Source organism: Pristiophorus japonicus, chromosome 20, assembly GCF_044704955.1.
Source record: "Pristiophorus japonicus isolate sPriJap1 chromosome 20, sPriJap1.hap1, whole genome shotgun sequence".
In the NCBI taxonomy this organism is placed as follows: domain Eukaryota; kingdom Metazoa; phylum Chordata; class Chondrichthyes; family Pristiophoridae; genus Pristiophorus; species Pristiophorus japonicus.
Genome location: NC_091996.1, coordinates 75,762,544 through 75,790,346, shown reverse-complemented (window position 1 = coordinate 75,790,346; position 27,803 = coordinate 75,762,544). Strand labels below are relative to the sequence as shown.

Sequence of the window (27,803 nt, the reverse complement as noted above, 5' to 3'; positions counted from 1 at the left end):
GATAGACAAGAATGATAACATTTTGGAGAAGAGTGTTTGGAGGATGCGGCATCAGAAGTCAGCGAGAAGGCCATTGGAACGATGGAGTCTAAAAGTGACTAAACCTCAGATAAGGACTTCAGTCGCAGAGGAGCTAGTAGGTGGCAGAGATGGAAATAAGCAGTCTTGGTATTGGATAGCATGTGGGGTTTGATGTCCAGCTCTGGCTCAACAGGATGGCAACGTTTTGCATCGTCAGGTTCAACCTGAGTCAGTAACAAGGGAGCAAGGTTTACTGCAGGGACTTAATGTCAGGCAGGTAGAGGTGATCAAAGGGTTAAAAAAAAAGGTGGTCGAGAGAAACTGATGTTTTATGACAAATTCACAAGTCTTTTTCGAAAACCATGCAAGTCACTTAAACCAAGAAGAAAGACTTTCATTTATATAGCACCTTTCATGACCACCGGACATCTCAAAGTGCTTTACAGCCAATAAAGTACTTTTTGGAGTGTAGTCACTGTTGTAGTGTGGGAAAGATAAAAGAATTGCTTCAATCACTAAAGAAAATGAGTCTGGCTGTGAGGGTTTATGACCTGCTGCTTTCATACTTGGCCATTCCTTGGGGCAACGGTCCAGGAGCTACAACCCAATATGGCTTTCAGGCTTTGCTGGTATTTCTCAGTAAATTCCCCTTTGGGAACATGTTTTATCATAGAGGGCATCAACACTTTAGGCCTGTTTCCATTTAAACCCTCACAACCCAATTCTCCATCAGAGAGAACTTCATTTGTCTTATCTGAGCTGAACTGAACCCAGATGTTCCTGGTCAGATATTTTCAGCTACCTTTCAGAGCACAGCTTTAGGTAAATGACTGTAAAGTGGCTTAATGACTGTGGTCGATCTTCTCAAAAAATAAAGCCTTAATATGATATACTGACACAAAGTATTGACTGCTACAAATAGTGACAGTTCTGCCCAAAATGTTCAGTTTACATGAAAGTTCCTGGGCAACACTGAAGAACATTTTCAACAAATATGCTGCAACAGGAAGAATGGATGGATGTGAAGGCCGTAGAACTGGGCAATTAAAAAATATGGTATTTGTATTTTGTACATTTCTATACACAAGTAAACTTTTGATCGGGGTTGCAGATAGCAGACAGCCCAACATCTGTGACAGCCCATTAACACCACTTCACTCTCAAGTTGCAATGCTGGTGCTACCAGGCCTCAGGCTTCTTACTTCGAGACTATTAAAAATATGTCCACAATATATATGCAGATTGGCAAATTCTTCCAGATTTTTATTGAGCTTGGTTATTAAGCCGTGAATTCTATGGATTTTGCTGGCCAAGAATATCAAACTATTGCTTCTGGTGACATTCCATGTGACACGCAAAATAAATACGATCGATTGGGGGATGCAAATTTTGGATATTGGTTTTGCATCTTATTCATTTATCAAGAATTCTATAGAAACTAGTGCCAAAAGGAGAAAAATCCAGTTGTTACAAATTTATAGCAAACACTTCAATCGCTGTTTCTTTTACAAGATTCAAACATTTATTTCTAGAGCCTCCCTTTAACGGATGTAGCTGGTGTGTCTTGCAGTGCTTTTAAAGCATTCCATTTGCACAATGACATGAATGCAATCAAATCAAGTTTCTATTCCAAAAACATACTGACCCAAACATAATTGCCAACAGTTGCCACAGGCAGCGGGACAAATGGCAGCCTTCCGTCAACTGTCATCAGCCAGGCCGTTGCAAGCGCGGCACGTGAGCGGAGCTGCGGCCAATCAGAGCGCTGCGGCTGAGGGTGGGGCGAGCGCCGGGGGGAGGGGCCAGCCCACCTCACGCGCCCAGGGCAGCAGAGCGCGAGCCGCTTGAAACAGGTGCCAAAGCAGCGCGTGTGCCCAGGGGGCGGGGCCACAGGAGGCTCAAAGCAAAGTGGCGCGGCCCAGGGGGCGGGGCCACAGGAGGCTCAATGCAAAGCGGCGCGTGTGCCTAGGGGGTGGGGCCACAGGAGGCTCAATGCAAAGCGGCGCGTGTGCCCAGGGGGTGGGGCCACAGGAGGCTCAATGCAAAGGCAAAGACAGCCGGAGTGCTCGCCCGCCTGTGCACTGGGACCTCACTGCCCGGGACACCGCGTGCGCATGGCCCGCCCGCCCGCCACCACGCACCTCACTTAGTTTATTGTTCGCGAGAAAAGTCAGCTCAGGTAATTTGTTTTAAGAACATCATAGGCAGTCACTGGAATCGAGGAAGACTTGCTTCCACTCCTGAAGTGAGTTCTTAGATGGCTGAACAGTCCAATACCAGAACCACAGTCTCTGTCACAGGTGGGGCAGATAGTCTTTGAGGGAAGGAGTGGATGGGACAGGTTCGCCGCACGCTCTTTCCACTGTCTACGCTTGTTTTCTGCATGCTCTCGGTGACGATACTCGAGGAGCTCAGTGCCCTCCTGGATGCACTTCCTCCACTTAGGGCATTCTTTGGCAAGGGACTCCCAGGTGCCAGTGGGGATGTTGCACTTTATCAGGGAGGCTTTGAGGGTGTCCTTGTAACGTTTCCGCTGCCCACCTTTGGCTCGTTTGCCGTGAAGAAGTTCCGAGTAGAGCACTTGCTTTGGGAGTCTCGTGTCTGGCATGCAAATTATGTGGCCTGCCCAGCGGAGCTGATCAAGTGTGGTCAGTGCTTCAATGCTGGGGATGTTGGCCTGGTCGAGGAAGCTAATGTTGGTGCGTCTGTCCTCCCAGGGGATTTGTAGGATCTTGCGGAGACATCGTTGGTGGTATTTCTCCAAAGACTTGAGGTGTCTACTGTACATGGTCCATGTTTCTGAACCATACAGGAGGGCGGGTATTACTACAGCCCTGTAGACCATGAACTTGATAACGGTTTTGAGGGTCTGGTCTTCAAACACTCGTGTCCTCAGGCGGCACTGGTGCACTGGAGGCGGTGTTGGATCTCGTCGTCAGTGCCTGCGCTTGTTGATAGGAGGCTCCTGAGAAAAGGGAAGTGGTTCACGTTGTCCAGGGCCGCGCCGTGGATCTTGATGACTGCGGCCTTTATATGTGCGCAGACGCAGGCATCGTCCACGTACTGTAGCTCAACGACAGATGTTGGGGTGGTCTTGGACCTGGCCAGGTGACGGCGAAGGTTCAACAGATTCCCACTGGTCCTGTAGTTTAGTTCCACTCCAGCGGGGAGATTGTTGACTGTGAGGTGGAGCATGGCAGCAAGGAAGATTGAGAAGGTTGGGGCGATGACGCAGCCCTGCTTGACCCCGGTTCGGATGTGGATTGGGTCTGTGATGGATCCATTGGTAAGGATCACGTTAACAGCAGCAATAGCAGTAGAATCCAACCTCTGCAGTCACTTGTGAACTTGCCGGTGTCTCAGTAAGGAGGATGACTGAGTGAATCCCTTCCCACACAGCAAGCAGATGAACGGCCTTCCCCGGTGTGAACTCGCTGGTGTGTCAGCAGGTTGGATGGATCAGTAAATCCCTTTCCACGTGCTAGTCAGAGTAGGAATCGCAGGATAGCGCAGATGAATACATGGCTTGAGCAGTGGTGCAGCAGGGAGGGATTCAAATTCTTGGGGCATTGGAACCGGTTCTGGGGGAGGTGGGACCAGTACAAACCGGACGGTCTGCACCTGGGCAGGTCCGGAACCAATGTCCTAGGGGGAGTGTTTGCTAGTGCTGTTGGGGAGGAGTTAAACTAATATTGCAGGGGGATGGGAACCTATACAGGGAGACAGAGGGAGACAAAAAGGAAGCAAAAGCAAAAGACAGAAAGGAGATGAGGAAAAGTGGAGGGCAGAGAAACCCAAGGCAAAGAACAAAAAGGGCCACTGTACAGCAAAATTCTAAAAGGACAAAGGGTGTTAAAAAAACAAGCCTGAAGGCTTTGTGTCTTAATGCAAGGAGTATCCGCAATAAGGTGGATGAATTAATTGTGCAAATAGATGTTAACAAATATGATGTGATTGGGATTACGGAGACGTGGCTCCAGGATGATCAGGGCTGGGAACGCAACATCCAGGGGTATTCAACATTCAGGAAGGATAGAATAAAAGGAAAAGGAGGTGGGGTAGCATTACTGGTTAAAGAGGAGATTAATGCAATAGTTAGGAAAGACATTAGCTTGGATGATGTGGAATCTATATGGGTGGAGCTGCAGAACACTAAAGGGCAAAAATCGTTAGTGGGAGTTGTGTACAGACCTCCAAACAGTAGTAGTGATGTTGGGGAGGGCATCAAACAGGAAATTAGGAGTGCATGCAATAAAGGTGCAGCAGTTATAATGGGTGACTTTAATATGCACATAGATTGGGCTAGCCAAACTGGAAGCAATACGGTGGAGGAGGATTTCCTGGAATGCATAAGGGATGGTTTTCTAGACCAATATGTCGAGGAACCAACTAGGGGGGAGGCCATCTTAGACTGGGTGTTGTGTAATGAGAGAGGATTAATTAGCAATCTCATTGTGCGAGGCCCCTTGGGGAAGAGTGACCATAATATGGTGGAATTCTGCATTAGGATGGAGAATGAAACAGTTAATTCAGAGACCATGGTCCAGAACTTAAAGAAGGGTAACTTTGAAGGTATGAGGCATGAATTGGCTAAGATAGATTGGCTAATGATACTTAAGGGGTTGACTGTGGATGGGCAATGGCAGACATTTAGAGAACGCATGGATGAATTACAACAATTGTACATTCCTGTCTGGCGTAAAAATAAAAAAGGGAAGGTGGCTCAACCGTGGCTATCTAGGGAAATCAGGGATAGTATTAAAGCCAAGGAAGTGGCATACAAATTGGCCAGAAATAGCAGCGAACCTGAGGACTGGGAGAAATTTAGAACTCAGCAGAGGAGGACAAAGGGTTTGATTAGGGCAGGGAAAATGGAGTACGAGAAGAAGCTTGCAGGGAACATTAAGGCGGATTGCAAAAGTTTCTATAGGTATGTAAAGAGAAAGAGGTTAGTAAAAACAAACGTAGGTCCCCTGCAGTCAGAATCAGGGGAAGTCATAACGGGGAACAAAGAAATGGCAGACCAATTGAACAAGTACTTTGGTTCAGTATTCACTAAGGAGGACACAAACAACCTTCCGGATATAAAAGTGGTCAGAGGGTCTATTAAAGAGGAGGAACTGAGGGAAATCTTTATTAGTCGGGAAATTGTGTTGGGGAAATTGATGGGATTGAAGGCCGATAAATCCCCAGGGCCTGATGGACTGCATCCCAGAGTACTTAAGGAGGTGGCCTTGGAAATAGCGGATGCATTGACAGTCATTTTCCAACATTCCATTGACTCTGGATCAGTTCCTATCGAGTGGAGGGTAGCCAATGTAACCCCACTTTTTAAAAAAGGAGGGAGAGAGAAAACAGGGAATTATAGACCGGTCAGCCTGACCTCAGTAGTGGGTAAAATGATGGAATCAATTATTAAGGATGTCATAGCAGCGCATTTGGAAAATGGTGACATGATAGGTCCAAGTCAGCATGGATTTGTAAAAGGGAGATCATGCTTGACAAATCTTCTAGAATTTTTTGAGGATGTTTCCAATAAAGTGGACAAAGGAGTACCAGTTGATGTGGTATATTTGGACTTTCAGAAGGCTTTCGACAAGGTCCCACACAGGAGATTAATGTGCAAAGTTAAAGCACATGGGATTGGGGGTAGTGTGCTGACGTGGATTGAGAACTGGTTGTCAGACAGGAAGCAAAGAGTAGGAGTAAATGGGTACTTTTCGGAATGGCAGGCAGTGACTAGTGGGGTACCGCAGGGTTCTGTGCTGGGGCCCCAGCTGTTTACATTATACATTAATGATTTAGACGAAGGGATTAAATGTAGTATTTCTAAATTTGCGGATGACACTAAGTTGGGTGGCAGTGTGAGCTGCGAGGAGGATGCTATGAGGCTACAGAGTGACTTGGATAGGTTAGGTGAGTGGGCAAATGCGTGGCAGATGAAGTATAATGTGGATAAATGTGAGGTTATCCACTTTGGTGGTAAAAACAGAGAGACAGACTATTATCTGAATGGTGACAGATTAGGAAAAGGGAAGGTGCAACGAGACCTGGGTGTCATGGTACATCAGTCATTGAAGGTTGGCATGCAGGTACAGCAGGCGGTTAAGAAAGCAAATGGCATGTTGGCCTTCATAGCGAGGGGATTTGAGTACAGGGGCAGGGAGGTGTTGCTACAGTTGTACAGGGCCTTGGTGAGGCCACACCTGGAGTATTGTGTACAGTTTTGGTCTCCTAACTTGAGGAAGGACATACTTGCTGTTGAGGGAGTGCAGCGAAGATTCACCAGACTGATTCCCGGGATGGTGGGACTGACCTATCAAGAAAGACTGAATCAACTGGGCTTGTATTCACTGGAGTTCAGAAGAGTGAGAGGGGACCTCATAGAAACGTTTAAAATTCTGACGGGTTTGGACAGGTTGGATGCAGGAAGAATGTTCCCAATGTTGGGGAAGTCCAGAACCAGGGGTCACAGTCTAAGGATAAGGGGTAAGCCATTTAGGACCGAGATAAGGAGAAACTTCTTCACCCAGAGAGTGGTGAACCTGTGGAATTCTCTACCACAGGAAGTAGTTGAGGCCAATTCACTAAATATATTCAAAAGGGAGTTAGATGAAGTCCTTAGTACTCGGGGGATCAAGGGGTATGGCGTGAAAGCAGGAAGTGGGTACTGAAGTTTCATGTTCAGCCATGAACTCGTTGAATGGCGGTGCAGGCTAGAAGGGCTGAATGGCCTGCTCCTGCACCTATTTTCTATGTTTCTATGTTTCTATGTTTCCACAGACAGAACAGGTGAACGGCCACTCGCCAGTGTGAACATGTTGGTGTGCTAGCAGGTGGGATGTCTGAATGAATCCCTTCCCACACACGGAGCAGATGAACGGCCTCTCCCCAGTGTGAACTCGCTGACGAATCAGCAGGTTGGACGAATCAGCGAATCCCTTCCCACACACACATCAGATGAACGGTCTCTCCCCAGTGTGAGTGCGTTGGTGTTTCAGCAGAGCATTTGTGCTTTTAAAGCTTTTCTCACAGTCATAACATTTAAAAGGTCTGTTATCAGAGTGAACTCGCTGGTGTGTCAGCAGGTGGGATGTCTGAGTGAATCCCTTCCCACACACTGAGCAGGTGAACGGTCTCTCCCCGGTGTGAACTCGCTGGTGTGTCAAACGGTCGGATAAATCAGTGAATCCCTTCCCACACTCAGTGCACGTGAATGGCCTTTCCCCAGTGTGAACTCGCTGGTGTCTCAACAAGTGTGATGATCGGGTGAATCCCTTCCCACACGCAGAGCAGGTGAATGGCCTCTCCCCATTGTGAATGCATTGGTGTTTCAGGAGGTGCTGTTTACTTTTAAAGCTCTTCTCACAGTCAGAACATTCAAAAGGTCGGTTATCAGTATGAACAAGTTGGTGTGTGAGAAGGTAGGATGAACAAGTGAATCCCTTCCCATACACAGAGCAGGTGAACGGCCTCTCCCCGGTGTGAGTGCGCTGGTGTGTCAGTAAATCCTTTTTACTTTTAAAGCTCTTCTCACAGTCAGAACATTGAAAAAGTTTGTTATTAGAGTGCACAATTTGATGTGTCCGAAGGTGGGATGATTGAGTGAATCGCGTCCCACACACAGAGCAGGTGAACGGCCTCTCTCCAGTGTGAGTGCGTTGGTGTGTCAGCAGATCCTTCGTGCTTTTAAAGTTCTTGTCACAGTCAGAACATTTAAAAGGTCTCTTATCAGAGTGAACTTGCTGGTGTGTCCTGAGGTTTGATAAAGCATTAAATCCCTTCCCACATTCAGTGCAGGTGAATGGCCTTTCTCCAGTATGAACTCGCTGATGTGTATAGAGGCTGGATGACTGAGTGAATCCCTTCCAACACACGGAACAAGTGAACGGTCTCTCCCCGGTGTGACTGCGTCGATGAGTTTCCAGCTCAGACGGGTAACTGCATCCCTTCCCACAGTCCTCACATTTCCACGGTTTCTCCATGGTGGGGATGTCCTTGTGTCTCTCCAGGTTGGATGATCAGTTGAAGCCTGGTCCACACAAACAACACGTGTACGGTTTCTCCCCGCTGTGAATGGTGCAATGGTTTTTCAGGCTGTGTAACAGGTTAAAGCTCTTTCCAGTCAGTGCACTGGAATAGTCTCACTCGGGTGTGTGTGTCTCGGGGCTTTTCCAGTCACACTGATGTTTGAAATGTTTTGCCACAGACAGAAGAGACAAACATTTGTCCTTCCACATTGAAAGGCGGCTGATATTCAGGCCATGATGAATGGAGTGAGTGAGTGTGTGAGATGTGGATGTGATGTTGGGTTTGAGTTTGCGGCCTGTAAATGCTGCCCTTCTCACAGCCTGGAACAGCACTTTACAAAAGCCCTGACTGTGAGTCCAGGATAGAAATTCACAACATTCTCTCCTCCTGGTTCCTGGCCCAGGGAAAGGCCGCACATACGCCCTGCTCCAGCAAGATGGCGGCCGTTCCCCGGCCTATCACCGGGAGAAAGCCCCGCAGCTGCCCCTCCCCCGGGGGCCCCGCTCGAGGCAAAGGCCGGAGCTGGAGCTTGTTGTTGGGGGCCTGAGGCCCACAGCGGCTCTTTTCAAGCCTCCCCGCTGCTCCGGAAGCTTCTCTCCGCCCTCTGTCTCAGCTCACCTCACTGATCCTCACACTCCGATTGATTGGAGGACCAACCGCCCACTCGGTCCTCCAGCACCGCCCCCTCTTTTCCTATTGGTCTGGAGCTGCCGTCACTCCCCCGGGCAGTGTGAGCGGAGCATGCGCTGCCAGTGGGCGGGGCCAGGAGGCAGAGCGGCGACAGCGGGTGAGAGATGGGCGGGGGGTCGCGGGCTTCACACACACCGTGGCCCCAAGTTTCCACATGATTTGCTCCTGATTTTTAGGAGCAACTGGTGTAGAACGGAGTATCTTAGAAATCGGAATTCTCCACATTTAGTTTTCTGCAGTTCTAGTCAGGTAGAACAGTTTCACTTTGGAACAGAATTTTTTTTTCAAAAGGGGGCGTGTCCAGCCACTAACGCCTGATTTCAAAGTTTCCACAGTGAAAACATACTCCAAACTAACTTAGAATGGAGTAAGTGAAGATTTTTGTACGCTTGAAAAAACCTTGTCTACACATTAAAAAATCAGGCGCAGGTTACAAATTAGGCGTCGGGAACAAGGGGGGGGGGAAGGGAAGTCATTAAATTTTACAATAAATCCTTATTTATACTTATACAAATATTATCCAAATAAATCCAACCTGAATAAAAATTTATAAGCAAAGAAAAGATTAAATAAACCATGTTCCTACCTGTGTGAAAGGCAGCGGTTTGCCGTCGGGACTGAAGGCTGAACGGGCCGGGCCCGAGACTTCGGGCAGGGCCCGTCCCCAGCACCAGATTTACAGGTAGGTGGCGTTGGGTCAGGTCGGGGAGGGAGGGAGGTTCGGGTCGGGGAGGGGGAGGTCAGGTTGGGGAGAGGGAGGTCAGGTCGGATCCAGTCCGGGAGCGGCAGTTGGGTCGGGTCGGGTCTAGTCGGGGGGAAGCGGGAGCGGCAGTTGGGTCGGGTCGGGTCCAGTCGGGGGGGAGCGGGAGTGGGAGCGGCAGTTGGGTCGGGTCGGGTCCAGTCGGGGGGGAGCGGGAGTGGGAGCGGCAGTTGGGTCGGGTTGGGTCCAGTCGGGGGAAAGCGGGAGTGGGAGCGGCAGTCGGGTCGGGTCCAGTCGGGGGGAAGCGGGAGCGGCAGTCGGGTCGGGTCGGGTCCAGTCGGGGGGGAGTGGGAGCGGCAGTCGGGTTGGGTCGGGTCCAGTCGGGGGGGAGCGGGAGTGGGAGCGGCAGTCGGGTCGGGTCCAGTCGGGGGAAAGCGGGAGTGGGAGCGGCAGTCGGGTCGGGTCCAGTCGGGGGGGAGCGGGAGCGGCAGTCGGGTCGGGTCCAGTCGGGGGAAAGCGGGAGTGGGAGCGGCAGTCGGGTCGGGTCCAGTCGGGGGGGAGCGGGAGCGGCAGTCGGGTCGGGTCCAGTCGGGGGAAAGCGGGAGTGGGAGCGGCAGTCGGGTCGGGTCCAGTCGGGGGGGAGCGGGAGCGGCAGTCGGGTCGGGTCCAGTCGCAGGGGAGCGGGAGCGGCAGTCGGGTCGGGTCGGATCCAGTCGGGGGAAAGCGGGAGCGGCAGTCGGGTCGGGTCCAGTCGCAGGGGAGCGGGAGCGGCAGTCGGGTCGGGTCCAGTCGCAGGGGAGCGGGAGCGGCAGTCGGGTCGGGTCCAGTCGCAGGGGAGCGGGAGCGGCAGTCGGGTCGGGTCCAGTCGGGGGGAAGCGGGAGCGGCAGTCGGGTCGGGTCAGGTCCAGTCGCAGGGGAGCGGGAGCGGCAGTCGGGTCGGGTCCAGTCGCAGGGGAGCGGGAGCGGCAGTCGGGTCGGGTCCAGTCGGGGGGAAGCGGGAGCGGGAGCGGCAGTCGGGTCGGGTCCAGTCGCAGGGGACCGGGAGCGGCAGTCGGGTCGGGTCCAGTCGCAGGGGAGCGGGAGCGGCAGTCGGGTCGGGTCCAGTCGCAGGGGAGCGGGAGCGGCAGTCGGGTCGGGTCCAGTCGCAGGGGAGCGGGAGCGGCAGTCGGGTCGGGTCCAGTCGCAGGGGAGCGGGAGCGGCAGTCGGGTCGGGTCCAGTCGCAGGGGAGCGGGAGCGGCAGTCGGGTTGGGTCGGGGGGAAGCGGGAGCGGCAGTCGGGTCGAGTCGGGGGGAGCGTCAGTTGGGTTGGGTCCGGTCCGGGCTGGGGGGGAAGCAGGTGTCGGGTCGGGTCCGGTCCGGGGGGGGAAGCGGGTGTCGGGTCGGTGTCCGGTCCGGGGGCGGGGGGATAAGTGGGAGTCGAGTCAGGTCGGGAGGAAGCAGGAGCTGGCCGTGGGAGGAGCCTTATTCACGCAGCCCCAGTGAAGCCATTGGGCTAGGGCTAGGGGCTGCGTGCTTCGGGCCCCTCCCACAGTTTTGGGCGCCTGGAGATGCTGCACTTGCGTGCCCACTATAGCGCGCATGTGCAGAGGTCCCAGCACTGTTTTCAGCGCAGGGACCTGGCTCCGCCCCCCTACAGCTGCGCTGCGCCGAGGGCCAGAGGACTTGCAGGGAGGTGGAGAATACGGAGGGTTTTTTTAGGCGCACTTTGTGGCACGAAAAACGGGCATCCAGGTCGGGACTGTGCTGTTCTAGGCGCGTGTGGAAACTTGGGCCCCGAGTGCGGCCCAGGCCCCACAGCAAACTCCGCCTCCCCGCAACTGGCGCCAGTTTAAGGCCCAAACTCCAGGACAGTCCGACCGTCAGGGAGCGTCTGTCAATGGAGACCGCTCAGGGAGCGTCTGCCAATGGGGAGCGATCAGGGAGCATCTGTCCATGGGGACTGCTCAGGGAGCATCTGTCAGTGGGGACCGTCAGGGAGCGTCTGTCAGTGGGGGCCAGTCAGGGGGCGTCTGTCAGTGGAGACCGTCAGGGAGCGTCTGTCAGTGGAGACCGGTCAGGGCATGTCTGTCAGTAGGGAGCGTCTGTCAATGGGGACCGATCAGGGCGCATCTGTCAGTGGGGACCGCTCAGGGACAGCATCAAACAAGAAATAAGGGATGTGTGCAATAAAGGTACAACAGTAATCATGGGCGACTTTAATCTACATATTGATTGGGCTAACCTAACTGGTAGCAATGCTGTGGAGGAGGATTTCCTAGAGTGTATTAGGGATGGTTTTCTAGACCAATATGTCGAGGAACCAACCAGAAAGCTGGCCATCCTAGACTGGGTGATGTGTAATGAGGAGGGACTAATTAGCAATCTTGTTGTGCAAGAGCCCTTTGGGGAAGAGTGACCATAATATGGTAGAATTCTTTATTAAGATGGAGAGTGACAAAGTTAATTCACAAACTAGGGTCCTGAAATTAAGGAAAGGTATGATGCGTGTATTGGCTAGATTAGGCTGGCAAATGATACTTAAAGGGTTGACGGTGGAAAGGCAGTGGCAAAGCTTTAAAGATCATATGGATGAACTTCAACAATTGTACATCCCTGTCTGGAGTAAAAATAAAACGGGGAAGGTGGCTCAACCGTGGCTAACAAGGGAAATTAAGGATAGTGTTAAATCCAAGGAAGAGGCATACAAATTAGCCAGAAAAAGCAGCAAGCCGAAGGACTGGGAGAAATTTAGAATTCAGCAGAGGAGGACAGTCGGATTCAGGCGAATTTATAACGGAGAACAAAGAAATGGCAGACCAATTGAACAATTGGTTCTGTCTTCACAAAGGAAGACACAAATAACCTTCCGGATGTACGAGGGAACCGAAGGTCAAGTGAGGAGGAGGAGGAACTGAAGGATATCCTTATTAGGTGGGAAACTATGTTGGGGAAATTGACGGGATTGAAGGCCGATAAATCCCTGATAGTCCACATCCCAGAGTACTTAAGGAAGTGGCCCTAGAAATAGTGGATGCATTGGTAATAATTTTCCAACAGTCTTTATCGACTCTGGATCAGCTCCTATGGACTGGAGGGTTGCCAATGTAACACCACTTTTTAAAAAAGGAGGTAGAGAGAAAACGGGTAATTATAGACTGGTTAGCCTGACATCAGTAGTGGGGAAAATGTTGGAATCAATCATTAAGGATGAAATAGCAGCGCATTTGGAAAGCAGTGATAGGATTGGTCCAAGTCAGCATTGATTTATGAAGAGAAAATCATGCTTGACAAATCTTCTGGAATTTTTTGAGGATGTAACTAGTCGAGTGGACAGGGGAGAACCAGTGGATGTGGTGTATTTGGACTTTCAAAAGGCTTTTGACAAGGTCCCACACAAGAGATTGGTGTGCAAAATCAAAGCACATGGTATTGGGAGTAATGCACTGACATGGATAGAGAACTGTTTGGCAGACAGGAAACAGAGAGTCGGGATTAATGATTTTTTTTCAGAATGGCAGGCAGTGACTAGTGGAGTGCCGCAGGGCTCACTGCTGGGACCGGATATAAAAGGGGTCAGAGGGTCTAGTAAGGAGGAGGAACTGAGGGAAATCCTTATTAGTCAGGAAATTGTGTTGGAGAAATTGATGGGATTGAAGGCCGATAAATCCCCAGGGCCTGATGGACTGCATCCCAGAGTACTTAAGGAGGTGGCCTTGGAAATAGCGGATGCATTGACAGTCATTTTCCAACATTCCATTGACTCTGGATCAGTTCCTATCGAGTGGAGGGTAGCCAATGTAACCCCACTTTTTTAAAAAGGAGGGAGAGAGAAAACACGGAATTATAGACCGGTCAGCCTGACCTCAGTAGTGGGTAAAATGATGGAATCAATTATTAAGGATGTCATAGCAGCGCATTTGGAAAGAGGTGACATGATAGGTCCAAGTCAGCATGGATTTGTGAAAGGGAAATCATGCTTGACAAATCTTCTGGAATTTTTTGAGGATGTTTCCAGTAGAGTAGACAAGGGAGAACCAGTTGATGTGGTATATTTGGACTTTCAGAAGGCTTTCGACAAGGTCCCACACAAGAGATTAATGTGCAAAGTTAAAGCACATGGGATTGGGGGTAGTGTGCTGACATGGATTGAGAACTGGTTGTCAGACAGGAAGCAAAGAGTAGGAGTAAATGGGGACTTTTCAGAATGGCAGGCAGTGACTAGTGGGGTACCGCAAGGTTCTGTGCTGGGGCCCCAGCTGTTTACACTGTACATTAATGATTTAGACGAGGGGATTAAATGTAGTATCTCCAAATTTGCGGATGACACTAAGTTGGGTGGCAGTGTGAGCTGCGAGGAGGATGCTATGAGGCTGCAGAGTGACTTGGATAGGTTAGGTGAGTGGGCAAATGCATGGCAGATGAAGTATAATGTGGATAAATGTGAGGTTATCCACAGAGAGACAGACTATTATCTGAATGGTGACAGATTAGGAAAAGGGGAGGTGCAACGAGACCTGGGTGTCATGGTACATCAGTCATTGAAGGTTGGCATGCAGGTACAGCAGGCGGTTAAGAAAGCAAATGGCATGTTGGCCTTCATAGCGAGGGGATTTGAGTACAGGGGCAGGGAGGTGTTACTATAGTTGTACAGGGCCTTGGTGAGGCCACACCTGGAGTATTGTGTACAGTTTTGGTCTCCTAACTTGAGGAAGGACATTCTTGCTATTGAGGGAGTGCAGCGAAGGTTCACCAGACTGATTCCCGGGATGGCGGGACTGACCTATCAAGAAAGACTGGATCAACTGGGCTTGTATTCACTGGAGTTCAGAAGAATGAGAGGGGACCTCATAGAAACGTTTAAAATTCTGATGGGTTCAGACAGGTTAGATACAGGAAGAATGTTCCCAATGTTGAGGAAGTCCAGAACCAGGGGTCAAAGTCTAAGGATAAGGGGTAAGCCATTTAGGACCGAGATGAGGAGAAACTTCTTCACCCAGAGAGTGGTGAACCTGTGGAATTCTCTACCACAGAAAGTTGTTGAGGCCAATTCACTAAATATATTCAAAAAGGAGTTAGATGAAGTCCTTACTACTAGGGGGATCAAGGGTAATGGCGAGAAAGCAGGAATGGGGTACTAAAGTTGCAATTTCAGCCATGAACTCATTGAATGGCAGTGCAGGCTAGAAGGGCCGAATGGCCTACTCCTGCACCTATTTTCTATGTTTCTATGACCCCCAGCTTTTTACAATATATATTAATGATTTAGATGATGAAATTGTATGTAATATCTCCAAGTTTGCAGATGACACTAAACTGGGTGGCGGTGTGAGCTGTGAGGAGGACGCTAAGAGGCTGCAGGGGGATTTGGACAGGTTAGGCGAGTGGGCAAATGCATGGCAGATGCAGTATAATGTGGATAAATGTGAGGTTATCCCCTTTGGGGGCAAAAACACGAAGGCAGAATATTACCTGAATGGCGGCAGATTAGGAAAAGGGGAGGTGCAGCAAGACCGGGGTGTCATGGTTCATCAGTCATTGAAGGTTGGCATGCAGGTACAGTAGGCAGTGAAGAAGGCAAATGGTATGTTGGTCATCATAGCAAGGGGATTTGAGTATGGGAGCAGGGAAGTCTTACTGCTATTGTACAGGGCCTTGGTGATGCCCCACCTGGAATATTGTGTTCAGTTTTGGTCTCCTAATCTGAGGAAGGACGTTCTTGCTATTGAGGGAGTGCAGACTGATTCCAGGGATGGCTGGACTGACATATGAGGAGAGACTGGATCAACTGGGCCTTTATACACTGGAGTTTAGAAGGATGCAAGGAGATCTCAGAGAAACATATAAGATTCTGACGGGACTGGACAGATTAGATGTGGAAAGAATGTTCCCGATGTTGGGGAAGTCCAGAACCATGGGACACAGTCTTTGGATAAGGGGCAGGCCATTTAGGACTGAGTTGAGGAGAAACCTCTTCACTGAGATTTGTTAACCTGTGGAATTCCCTGCCACAGAGAGTTGTTGATGCCACTTCATTGGATATATTCAAGAGGGAGTTAGATATGGCCCTTGCGGCAAAATGGATCAAGGGGTATGGAGAGAAAGCAGGAACGGGGTACTGAAAGAATGATCAGCCATGATCTTATTGAATGGTGGTGCAGGCTCGAAGGGACGGATGGCCTACTCCTGCACCTATTTTCTATGTTTCTATGTCTGTCTGTGGGGACCGGTCAGGGAGCATCTGTCAATGGGGACCGGTCAGGGAGCATCTGCCAATGGGGACCGGTCAGGGAGCGTCTGTCAATAGTGATCGTCGGGGAGCGTTTGTCAGTGGGGACCGCTCAGGGATCGTCCGTCAATGGGGAGCGGTCAGGGAGCGTCCGTCAGTGGGGACCGCTCAGGGATTGTCCGTCAATGGGGAGCGGTCAGGGAGCGTCCGTCAGTGGGGACCGCTCAGGGATTGTCCGTCAATGGGGAGCGGTTGGGGAGCGTCCGTCAGTGGGGACCGTTCAGGGATCGTCCGTCAATGGGGAGCGGTCAGGGAGCGTATTTAAATACAGTGTACATTATCCATTCCCGACAATCCGGCCCGAAGCTGACCTATTTTCGGTTAATCTTTGTAGGAGCAGCTCAAAGATCTGAATCTGGGGAAGTGAGGATGAGATTGTGCTAACGTGAATTGCAGAAGAAAATAGAGGAAGGTCCACCTTGCACCATCCGTACTATGTGACAATGAAGTTTTTGACTAATGATGACAAACGATCTCTTCAATTAGTCCACAAGAGACCAATGCACCATTGTATTGCTCTGTTTTACATTTTAATGGCAATTACCAGATGTTTCTCCCGGTGTGAGCTTGGGTTGTGGACTGTAAAATCTCCTTGTCTATTGTGGAGAAGGGGCAGGTGTCGATAGAGGTCGCTGTCCTGCAAGGTACGGTCTATGTGACAGTGAGAACGGACATTTATTGTGTCATAGTTCAGTGAGACCCCATCACTTACTGAGTGAGTGAGTATGTATAACTGTAACTCAGAAAGCTGCAGCTTATTGGAACAGACCTGGGGAGAAGAGAGCTCCGAACTAACCCCTGGACTTTCTGTTCTCCACATTTGGGCAATGATGTCACTGTCCGCTCAAAGCTGCTAATAAAGCCATTAAAGATCATTTGTTGTGAACTGGATTATTTGGTATCAGAAACGGCTATAATATGAGTCAATGAGTGGCACTGACCTACAGTCAGAGTCAGCACTTTGAGGAGAGGAAGAGAGAAAATCTGGAGAGGGGAAAAGAAATAGTGAGAGACTTGGCGATGAATCTCTCACAATGAGCAGAGAGTGGGAGGAGCATGTTGGATGGGATATTTACAGCTTTGGGGAACAAAAGGGGAAAGAATGTTCCATAGAAACTACAATTGTCTGTTCTGAACATCTTGTATTTACAGTCATAACTTTTGTAAACTCCTTTCACAGGTTATTAGGAGGATTTGCAGAAGGGAAGCTCGAACCAAAGATCTCATCAATACCTTACACAATTACTTAACTCGTATATGATCGGCCTCTAATTATGGAAGGAGAAATGTTTGTCTGTTCTGTCTGTGGCAAAAGATTTAATTCATCATTGAGGCTGGAAAAGCACCGAGACACACACACCCGTGTGTTCCAGTGCACTGACTGTGGAAAGAGCTTTAATCAGTTAGACAGCCTGAAAAAACATTGCATCATTCACAGCGGGGAGAAACCGTACACGTGTTCTGTGTGTGGACGAGGCTTCAACCGATTATCCAACCTGTTGAGACACAAGGACACCCACAGCAGGGAGAAACGGTATAAATGTGGGGACTGTGGGAAGGGAGTCGGTTCCCAATCACAACTGGAATCTCATCGACGCAGTCACACTGGAGAGAGGCTATTTACCTGCTCCGTGTGTGGGAAGGGATTAACGACATCATCCAGCCTGTTGGGACACCAACGAGTTCATACTGGAGAGAGGCCATTTACCTGCTCCGTGTGTGGGAAGGGATTCAGTCTGTCATACATGAGCGAGTTCATACTGGAGAGAGGCCATTCATTTGCTCAATGTGTGGGAAGGGATTCACTACTTCATCCAAGCTTCTGACACACCAACGTGTTCACAGTGATAACAGACCGTTTAAATGTTCTGATTGTGAGCAGGGCTTTAAAAGCAAACAGGAACTGGTGACACACCAACGCATTCACACCGGAGAGAAGCCATTCACCTGCTCTGAGTGTGGGAAGAGATTTACGACATTATCCCCACTTCTAATACACCAGCAAGCTCATTCAGGAGAGAGGCCGTTCACCTGCTCCGTACGTGGGAAGGGATTCACTCGTTCATCCAACCAGCGGCTTCACACATGATTTCAGGGGTTGGCTTTCGCTGTTAATCACATCCAACAACAAGAACTTACATTTATATAGTGCCTTTAACATCGGATAATATCCTTGGGCACTGCACAGGAGCGTTATATAACAGAATTTGACACCTAGCCACATAAGGGTCTAGAAATTCCATATTTAACGGTAACGCCCATATCCCAGTGGTGTTCTGGCGGTAAACGCTGAGCATGTTTTTAGTACTGTCTGAATCCCGCTAAGAACCAAAGCCACTAGTTTCGGTAATATTTGGCTGGCGGTAGCGGTAAGTATTGGGCGGCGGTGGTTTTTTTGCCCGTGTAAAGCTGGCATACGGGAAAACGGCCCTTCTGCGCACGCACAAATTTATTTTTCCTCATATATTTCCCGCAATTCAGGGTCAGAAATCACCGGCGCAAGCGCAGAAGGAGGACGGAGAGAGAGGGAGGGAGGAGATTGTAGACATTTGTCAGCGAGCAGCAGAGATACTTTAACACTTTCAAACTGTAATTATTGATTTCTGGACATCGTTTTTGAATTTATTTTGAATAGTCCTCATTAATTTGTATACTTTGCATAATTTTGAACATTTTCAAAACCAAATAATGGAGAGAGAGGGAGAGGTAGAAAGAGAGGAAGGGGGAAGGAAGAGGCCAAAAAGATTCTCGTGGGAAGCCCCAGAGGCCTTGGTCCATGAGGTGGAGGCGAGATGGGGGGTCAATTGACCCGGGGTGGACGTGCAAACCGCTGATTCCATCATTGTCACGTGGCAATCGATGGAATCGTCATATGGCACCGCACCCCAAGGTGTCATATCACCGATGGTGACAATACCCGAGAGGCGGGAGGAATTAATTGCTTCCGACTCTGAAGCTGGGTTTTCAGAACCCCACGCTTATCCAGAACCCCCACACATGGCGCTGCCATTGTCGCCCCCCTTACAGCAGCAGCGCTCGAGGTGCTCTACTGCACAACGCCGTGATCCCAATCCGGGTAGGGGCAGGAGTATCGGTAGGGACAACGGGAAGGAGCAATCAGGGGTAAGGTGGAGGGGGGTAAAGGGGGTGGGAATGGTGGGCGCAGGTAGAATTGGTGCCGGGTGGGGCGTTGTTTGTAGTTACTGTGAATATTTGGGTGTTTCTAAGAGAAATAATTTTATTTATCACATTGTAGTGGAAAAATAATTTGTTACTATTTTATTTTAACTCTTACAAACTTTTTCAAAATTTATAAATATATTTTATTCAACTGAATCATTCTTGTGCAGTTTCTCACTCATTGTTACAAAATGAGGGTAACAATTATTATAAGGGTTGCATACATTGGCCAGGCAAGGGTGAAACGTAACTCTCACTGTTCAAACAAAGCATTCATTTATGAGCTGCTGAAATAGCAGTTTTGCAGTGGCGAAAGCACCACGAGTCTTCCCCTGTGGTGTTAGGGGGGATGGTGGCATGGGTTCATCACCAGGCTCCTCGTCCTCCGCTTCCTCCTCCCCTCCTGAGTTGGTTCTGAAGTCCCCTGTGGCAATTCCTGTCCCCTCATGATGGCTAAGTTGTGCAACATGCAACACACCACAGTGAACTCAGCAACCTGCTCAGGGTGGTAATGCAGGCTGACTCCAGAATAGCCCAGGCATCAGCACTCTAATTGTCTTTGAAGATATTGTGTGTGGCTATATGGCTGTTATTGTAGCGATACTCGGCATCTGTCTGAGGCTAACGGAGGGTGTCAAGAGCCAGGTGGCGAGGCCATATCCTTTGTCCCCCAGCATCCAGCAGTAACCTTGTGGCTGATTCTTAAACAGGTCAGTACTCTCAAGCAAGGATGCTCCCTGGAAATTTGGCATTTACTGCGATGATGCGTTGCGTGTGGTCGACGACGAGCTGCACGTTCAGGGAATGGAATCCCTTTCGGTTTCTGTACACCTCTGGCTCCTTTAAAGATGCTCGCAGGGTGATCTGCATACAGTCTATGGCATCCTGGCACTTGGGGAAGTTTGCAATTCATGAAAACCCCAAAGCCCTATCACTCTGCCTTGCTGGTCATTGGGAAGTTTACAAAGTCCATCCTGCGTGCGTAAAATGGTTCAGTTACCTGGCGAATGCAATGATGTGTGGCGTGCTGAGAGATGCAGCATATGTCGCCAGCTGATGCCTGAAAGGAGCCCGATGCATAGAAGGCAAGTGCTGCAGTCACCTTCACCTCGACGGGCAGTGCAGTCATGATGGTGCTGGTAGGCTGCAGGTCTGCTTTAATGAGCTGGCATATCTCATGGATGACCACTTTTTGGAAGTGCAGCCTTCTAACGCACTGTGTATCGGACAGGTGCATATATGGACTGCTTCTCTCTGTAAATGCGTTGGGGGCAAGGCCCCCTCCTCAGAAGTCGGTGACCTCTTTGATTGGGCACATAATACTCTTCAATAAACCTTCTTGCAGATCTATTCCACAGCATGCAAGTAATCAGCAATATTGGCACAGAAATTACAAGCCCCATTCCTTTTAATGTCCTCAAAATTCCTCAAATGTCCTCAAACAACCACAAATGTACTTTAAATTGACCACAATGTGCTCAGATAATCAATATATTCAAACACCTTTAAAAACTACTCACAACTAACTTTTATGCTCTCATCAACTTCAAACAGCCTTTCCTCAAGTTTCTCTATGTTTAAAAATGGCGTCCCTGCTGCTGGGTGAAGGTCGGGTAAGACGTGGGTTTTCTGGGCGGTATTTTAGTCCGGCGATAAAAATGGGCAATTTGCTGAGTTTACCGCTGACGGTATTTTTGGGCAGTATTTGGGCGTTGCACAAAATATGACATCGAAATACGTATTATAAAATGGGCGGACGGTATCGTTTACCACTGGCGGTAAGTGACTCTCGAATGTACCGCTGGCGATAAATAGGTGGTAATTTCGAGTTTGGCTGTCATTTGGGCGGTAAACTGTTTCTCAGTGGTAATTCGGCGGTAAATGGGCGGTACGTTGCTGAATTTCTAGCCCAAGGACTTATTAGGACAGGTGGGTCACAGAGGTAGGTTTAAAAGAGTGTCTTAAAGGAGGAAAGAGAGGTAGAGAGTCGGAGAGGATTAGGGAGGGAATTCCAGAGCCATTGGTGGAGAGATTAAAATCTGGGAGGTACAGAGACCAGAACTGGAGGAGCACAAATGTCTCAGAGGTTTATGGGGCTAGAGGAGGTTACAGAGATAACCAGGGGCGAGGCCATGGAGGGATTTGAAAACAAAGATGAGAATTTTAGAATTGAGGCGTTGCTGGACCAGCAGCCAATGTAGGTCAGCGAGCACAGGGGTGATGGGTGAGCGGGACCTGGTACCAGTTAGGATACGGGCAGCGGGCACAGGGGTGATGGGTGAGCGGGACCTGGTACTAGTTAGGATACGGGCAGCGGGCACAGGGGTGATGGGTGAGCGGGACCTGATACTAGTTAGGATACGGGCAGCGAGCACAGGGTTGATGGGTGAGCGGGACCTGGTACTAGTTAGGATACGGGCAGCGAGCACAGGGGTGATGAGTGAGCGGGACTTGGTACTAGTTGGGATACGGGCAGCAGAGTTTTGGATGAGCTCCAGTTTAGGGAAGGTGCAGTGTGGAAGGCGGGAAAGGAAAGAATTGGAATAGTCGGGTCTCGAGGTAACAAGGGCATGGATGGGGGTTTCAGCAGCACATGTTCTTTCTGGCAGTTTAGGGTTTGTTTCTGTTGATGTTAATAACATCTATAATGGGGCTGGAGTTTAATATTCTGGATATATGTTGAATAAATCAGCTTTGTTTCAAACGCAGTGTGTCAATTACTTGATGTCTTCAAGGTAAGAGACTGATTGATGTCCGAGTTACTGATCATTTGTGTTTTTGCTCCTTTCTAACTCTCGGTTGTTTCAGTTCTCAGATCTTGGGTTACTCACATGGCCAAGTGCCAGCTCCCCGTACCTTCCAGTGCGCCTCTCCTAGCTTTGGTATCCAGGGAAGGTGTTGGAAACATGCCCGGGATCACTAAACACAAAACCCAGTCTGTTAATCACTTTCAGCGACTGGGCTTAGCGTGTGCCCGGCAGCAACTCTCTCACCTTTGATGTGTGAATAGAGCATCTCGCCTGCAAACCTGGTTTTAAATTTAAATACACTCAGCAAATTAAACAAAAGACAAACAAGTAAACACATGCCGGCCCAATAATCCAGCACTGTATTCACAGGAGAAAGTCTGTTATCTTAACTCCTCGAGTGGACGGAATAAGGAAAGATCACAAATGTCAGGACCCCTTGAATCCATTGTAAATACCTTCTACATCCTGACAGTAATCAAGGCGGCGAACGAACTGTTGGCCTTTATCTCGAGGGGTTGGAATACAGAAGTGATGCTACAGTTGTACAGAGCCTTGGCCAGACCCCATCTGGAGAACTGGGCAATGAACCTCAGGGAAAATATGTTGGCCTTGGAAAAGATATAGCACAGATTGAGTGCAATGAGACTGGCTAAGGGACAGAAAGCAGAGAGTGGTGGTGAACAGTGTACGGGAGAATGAGAGACAATATGAAGTAGGTGGGACCATTTTAATGGGGGTGTAGGAACAGAGAGACCTGGGGGTGCATGTACGCAAATCTTTGAAGATGGCAGGACAAGGTGGGAAGGCTGTTAAAAGAGCAATGGGATCCTTGGCTTTATTAATAGAGGAATAGAGTGCAAAAGCAAGGATATTATGCTGAACCTTTATAAAACAGTTGTTTGGCCTCAGCTGGAGTATTGTGTACAACTCTGGGCACTACATTTTAGCAAGGATGTCAAGGCCTGAGGGTGCAGAAGAGATTTACTCGAACGGCACCTTTACAGACGTTCCCTGACCAGTCACCATTTCATAAAATGATACAGCACAAGAGGAGGCCATTGGTCCACCGTGCTTGTCCTGGGGGTTTGAAAAAGCGATCCATTTAATCCCACTGCCCTGCTCTTTCCCCATAGCACTGTAAATGTTTTCCCTTCCAGTGTTTATCCAATTTTCTTTCGAATGTTACTCTTCAATCTGCTTCCACCACAATTTCAGGCAGTGCATTCCAGATCACAACAACTCACTGTGTTTCCTCAAGTTGCCCCTGATTCCTAAATCTGTTTCTCTAGTTACCGACCCTTCTGCCACTCAAAACGATTTCTCCTTATTTACTGTCAGAACCGATCTTGAACACCTCTGTCAAATCTCCTCTTAACCTTCTCTGCTGTAAGGAGAGCAACCCCAGCTTCTCCAGTCTCCCCATGTAACTGTAATCCCTCATCCCAAGAAACCATTCCAGTAAATCTCTCCTGTACCCTCTCCAAAGCCTTCACATCCTTCCTAAAGTGTGTTGCCCAGAATTGGACACAATATTCTAGCTGAGGCCGAACTAGTGTTTTATATAGGTTTTGTACTCAATGCCTCTATTTATAAAGCGCAGGCTCCCAAGTATTTTATTAATTGATTTGTTAACTTGCCCTGCCACCTTCAAATAATTGTGCACAAACACCCCCAGGTCTCTCTGTTCTTGCACCTCCTGAAAATCGTTACAACCATTTAGTTTGTATGGTCTCTCCTTATTCATCCTACCAAAATGTATCACCTCACACTTTACTGTGTTGAATTTCATCTGCCATGTGTCTGCCCATTCCACCAGCTGGTCTCTGTCCTCTTGAAACCTATTACGATCTTCCTCAATGTTTATTACACTTCCAAGTTTTGTGTCATCCACAAATTTCAAAATTGTGCCCTGTACTGATAGGGGATTCGATTGTAAGGGGAATAGATAGGCGTTTCTGCGGCCGCAACCGAGACTCCAGGATGGTATGATGCCTCCCTGGTGCAAGGGTAAAGGATGTCTTTGAGCGGGTGCAGGACATTCTAAAAATGGAGGGTGAACAGCCAGTTGTCATGGTGCATAGAGGTACCGACGATATAGGTAAAAAACGGAATGAGGTCCTCCGAGACGAATTTAGGGAGCTAGGAGCTAAATTAAAAAGTAGGACCTCAAAAGTAGTAATCTCAGGATTGCTACCAGTGCCACGTGCAAGTCAGAGTAGGAATTGCAGGATAGCTCAGATGAATACGTGGCTTGAGGAGTGGTGTAGCAGGGAGGGATTCAAATTCCTGGGACATTGGAACCGGTTCTGGGGGAGATGGGACCAGTACAAACCGGATGGTCTGCAACTGGGCAGAACCAGAACCAATGTCCGAGGGGGAGTGTTTGCTCGTGCTATTGAGGAGGAGTTAAACTAATATGGCAGGGGGATGGGAACCTATGCAGGGAGACAGAAGGAACTAAAATGGAGGCAGAAGCAAAAGATAGAAAGGAGAATTGTAAAAATGGAGGGCAGAGAAAGCCAAGGCAAAAAACAAAAAGGGCCACATTACAGCAAAATTCTAAAGGGGCTAAGTGTGTGAAAAAGGCAAGCCTGAAGGCTCTGTGCCTCAATGCAAGGAGTATTTGGAATAAGGTGAATGAATTAACTGCACAGATAGCAGTTAACGGATATGATGTAATTGGCATCACAGAGACATGGCTCCAGGGTGACCAAGGCTGGGAACTCAACATCCAGGGGTATTCAACATTTCGGAAGGATAGACAGAAAGGAAAAGGAGGTGGGGTGGTGTTGCTGGTGAAAGAAGAAATTAATGCAATAGTAAGGAGGGACATTAGCCTGGATGTTGTGGAATCGGCATGGGTGGAGCTGCGGAATACCAAAGGGCAGAAAACGCTAGTGGGAGTTGTGTACAGACCACCAAACAGTAGTAGTGAGTTTGGGGACAGCATCAAACAAGAAATAAGGGATGCATGCAATAAAGGTACAGCAGTTATCATGGGCGACTTTAATCTACATATTCATTGGGCTAACCAAACTGGTAGCAATGCGGTGGAGGAGGATTTCCTGGAGTGTATTAGGGATGGTTTTTTAGACCAATATGTTGAGGAACCAACTCGAGAGCTGGCCATCCTCGACTGGGTGATGTGTAATGAGAAGGGACTAATTGGCAATCTTGTTGTGCGAGGCCCCTTGGGGAAGAGTGACCATAATATGATAGAATTCTTTATTAAGATGGAGAGTGACAGTTAATTCAGAGACTAGGGTCCTGAACTTAAGGAAAGGTAACTTCAACGGTATGAAGCGTGAATTGGCTAGAATAGACTGGCAAATGATACTTAAAGGGTTGACGGTGGATAGGCAATGGCAAACATTTAAAGATCACATGGATGAACTTCAACAATTGTACATCCCTGTCTGGAGTAAAAATAAAACGGGGAAGGTGGCTCAACCATGGCTAACAAGGGAAATTAAGGATAGTGTTAAAGCCAAGGAAGAGGCATATAAATTGGCCAGAAAAAGCAGCAAACCTGAGAGAAATTTAGAATTCATCAGAGGAGGACAAAGGGTTTAATTAAGAGGGGGAAAATAGAGTACGAGAGGAAGCTTCCCGGGAACATAAAAACTGACTGCAAAAGCTTCTGTAGATATGTGAAGAGAAAAAGATTAGTGAAGACAAACGTAGGTCCCTTGCAGTTGGATTCAGGCAAATTTATAATGGGAAACAAAGAAATGGCAGACCAGTTGAACAAATAATTTGGTTCTGTCTTCATGAAGGAAGACACAAATAAATTTTCGGATGTACTAGGGGACCAAGGGTCTAGTGAGAAGGAGGAACTGAAGTATATCCTTATTAGGCGGGAAATTGATGGGATTGAAGGCCGATAAATCTCCGGGGCCTGATAGTCTGCATCCCAGAGTATTTAAGGAAGTGGCCCTAGAAATAGTGGATCCATTGGTGATCATTTTCCAACAGTCTATCGACTCTGGATCAGTTCCCAGGGACTGGAGGGTAGCTAATGTAACACCACTTTTAAAAAACGGAGATGGAGAGAAAACGGATAATTATAGACTGGTTAGCCTGACATCAGTAGTGGGGAAAACGTTGGAATCAATTATTAAGAATGAAATAGCAGTGCATTTGGAAAGCAGTGACAGGATCGGTCCAAGTCAGCATGGATTTATGAAAGGAAAATCATGCTTAATGAATCTTTTGGAATTTTTTCAGGATGTAACTTGCAAAGTGGACAAGGGAGAACCAGTGGATGTGGTGTATTTGGACTTTGAAAAGGCTTTTGACAAGGTCCCACACAAGAGATTGGTGTGCAAAATCAAAGCACATGGTATTGGGGGTAATGTACTGATCTCGATAGAGAACTGGTTGGCAGACAGGAAGCAGAGAGTCGGGATAAACGGGTCCTTTTCAGAATGGCAGGCAATGACTCATGGAGTGCCACAGGGCTCAGTGCTGGGACACCAGCTCTTTACAATATACATTAATGATTTAGATGAAGGAATTGTGTGTAATATCTCCAAGTTTGCAGATGACACTAAACTGGGTGGCGGTGTGAGCCGTAAGGAGGACATTAAGAAGCTGCAGGGTGACTTGGACAGGTTAGGTGAGTGGGCAAATGCATGGCAGATGCAGTATAATGTGGATAAATGTGAGGTTATCCACTTTGGGGGCAAAAACACAAAGGCAGAATATTATCTGAATGGCGGCAGATTCGGAAAAGGGCAGGTGCAACAAGACCTGGGTGTCATGGTTCATCAGTCAATGAAAGCTGGCATACAAGTACAGCAGGCGGTGAAGAAGGCAAATGGTATGTTGGCCTTCATAGCTGGGGGATTTGAGTATTGGAGCAGGGAGGTCTTACTGCAGTTGTACAGGGCCTTGGTGAGACCTCACCTGGAATATTGTGTTCAGTTTTGGTCTCCGAATCTGAGGAAGGACATTCTTGCTATTGCGGGAATGCAGCGAAGGTTCACCAGACTGATTCCAGGGATGGCTGGGCTGTCATATGAGAGACTGGATCAACTGGGCCTTTATTCACTGGTGTTTAGAAGGATGAGAGGGGATCTCATAGAAACATATAAGATTCTGACGGGACTGGACAGGTTAGATGCGGGAAGAATGTTCTCGATGTTGGGGAAGTCCAGAACCAGGGGACATAGTCTTAGGATAGGGGTAGGTCATTTAGGACTGAGATGAGGAGAAACTTCTTCACTCAGAGAGTTGTTGACCTGTGGAATTCCCTGCCGCAGAGAGTTGTTGATGCCAGTTCATTGGATATATTCAAGAGGGAGTTAGATATGGCCCTTACGGTTAAGAGGATCAAGGGGTATGGAGAGAAAGCAGGAAAGGGGTACTGAAGGAATGATCAGCCATGATCTTATTGAATGGCGGTGCAGGCTCGAAGGGCCGAATGGCCTAATCCTGCACCTATTTTCTATGTTTCTATAACGCAGTGGTGACTCAATTACATGGGGATAGGCATAGGCCAGTGGCATAGCAATGTCGGGACATGTTATCCTACATACCTAACATACATTAGTAGAAGTGCTTAACACAGGAAGGCTAAAAACGGTATCCGACGTACAAAGGGCTCGGTGGGAAGCAATGCTCTTACTCCCCCGCCACAGTGGGACAGGAACAATAAAAGACAACTGTAACAACCCTGCAGGGTGGATCATTATGCATGGAGAGGAGCATCAGTGTAGCCCGACAGGAGAAGACGAGGGAAGTAGTCAGGCCAGTGAAACCCCACTTGAGGAGGCAGACAGGGATGTCTCTGTAGATGGGTCTCGGCTCTACATCAACGGGACACCACGGACGGGATGGGCCATGATAGATAGCAGCGGACAGGTTAGAAGGGAAGGACGGCTAGAAGGAAGCCTATCGGCTCAAGTGGCAGAATTGGTGGCTCTCACCGAGGCTCTGAGGATGGCTGAGGGAAAACGAGTAAACATCTATACAGACAGTTGGTATGCTTTTGGAGTAGTGCATGATTATATGATAGCTGGATTAAACTTCAGGAGGAGGGACAATAAAACACGAGGATATTGTTAAGAAATTAGTGGAAGCCTCTCTCCTACCCCAAGAGTGTGCGATGGGCAGACGAGGCAGCCAAGGGGGTGGCGGAGACAGGTACACTGGCCGGGGAAGC

General features: G+C 48.7%; 2 pseudogenes; one reads left to right on the top strand and one right to left on the bottom strand.

Moving 5' to 3' along the window:
- Positions 1–2,156: 2,156 nt before the first annotated feature.
- LOC139232589 (zinc finger protein 436-like) lies at positions 2,157–18,834 on the top strand (annotated as a pseudogene).
- On the bottom strand, positions 6,783–7,988 carry LOC139232777 (zinc finger protein 229-like; annotated as a pseudogene).
- Positions 18,835–27,803: the final 8,969 nt, after the last annotated feature.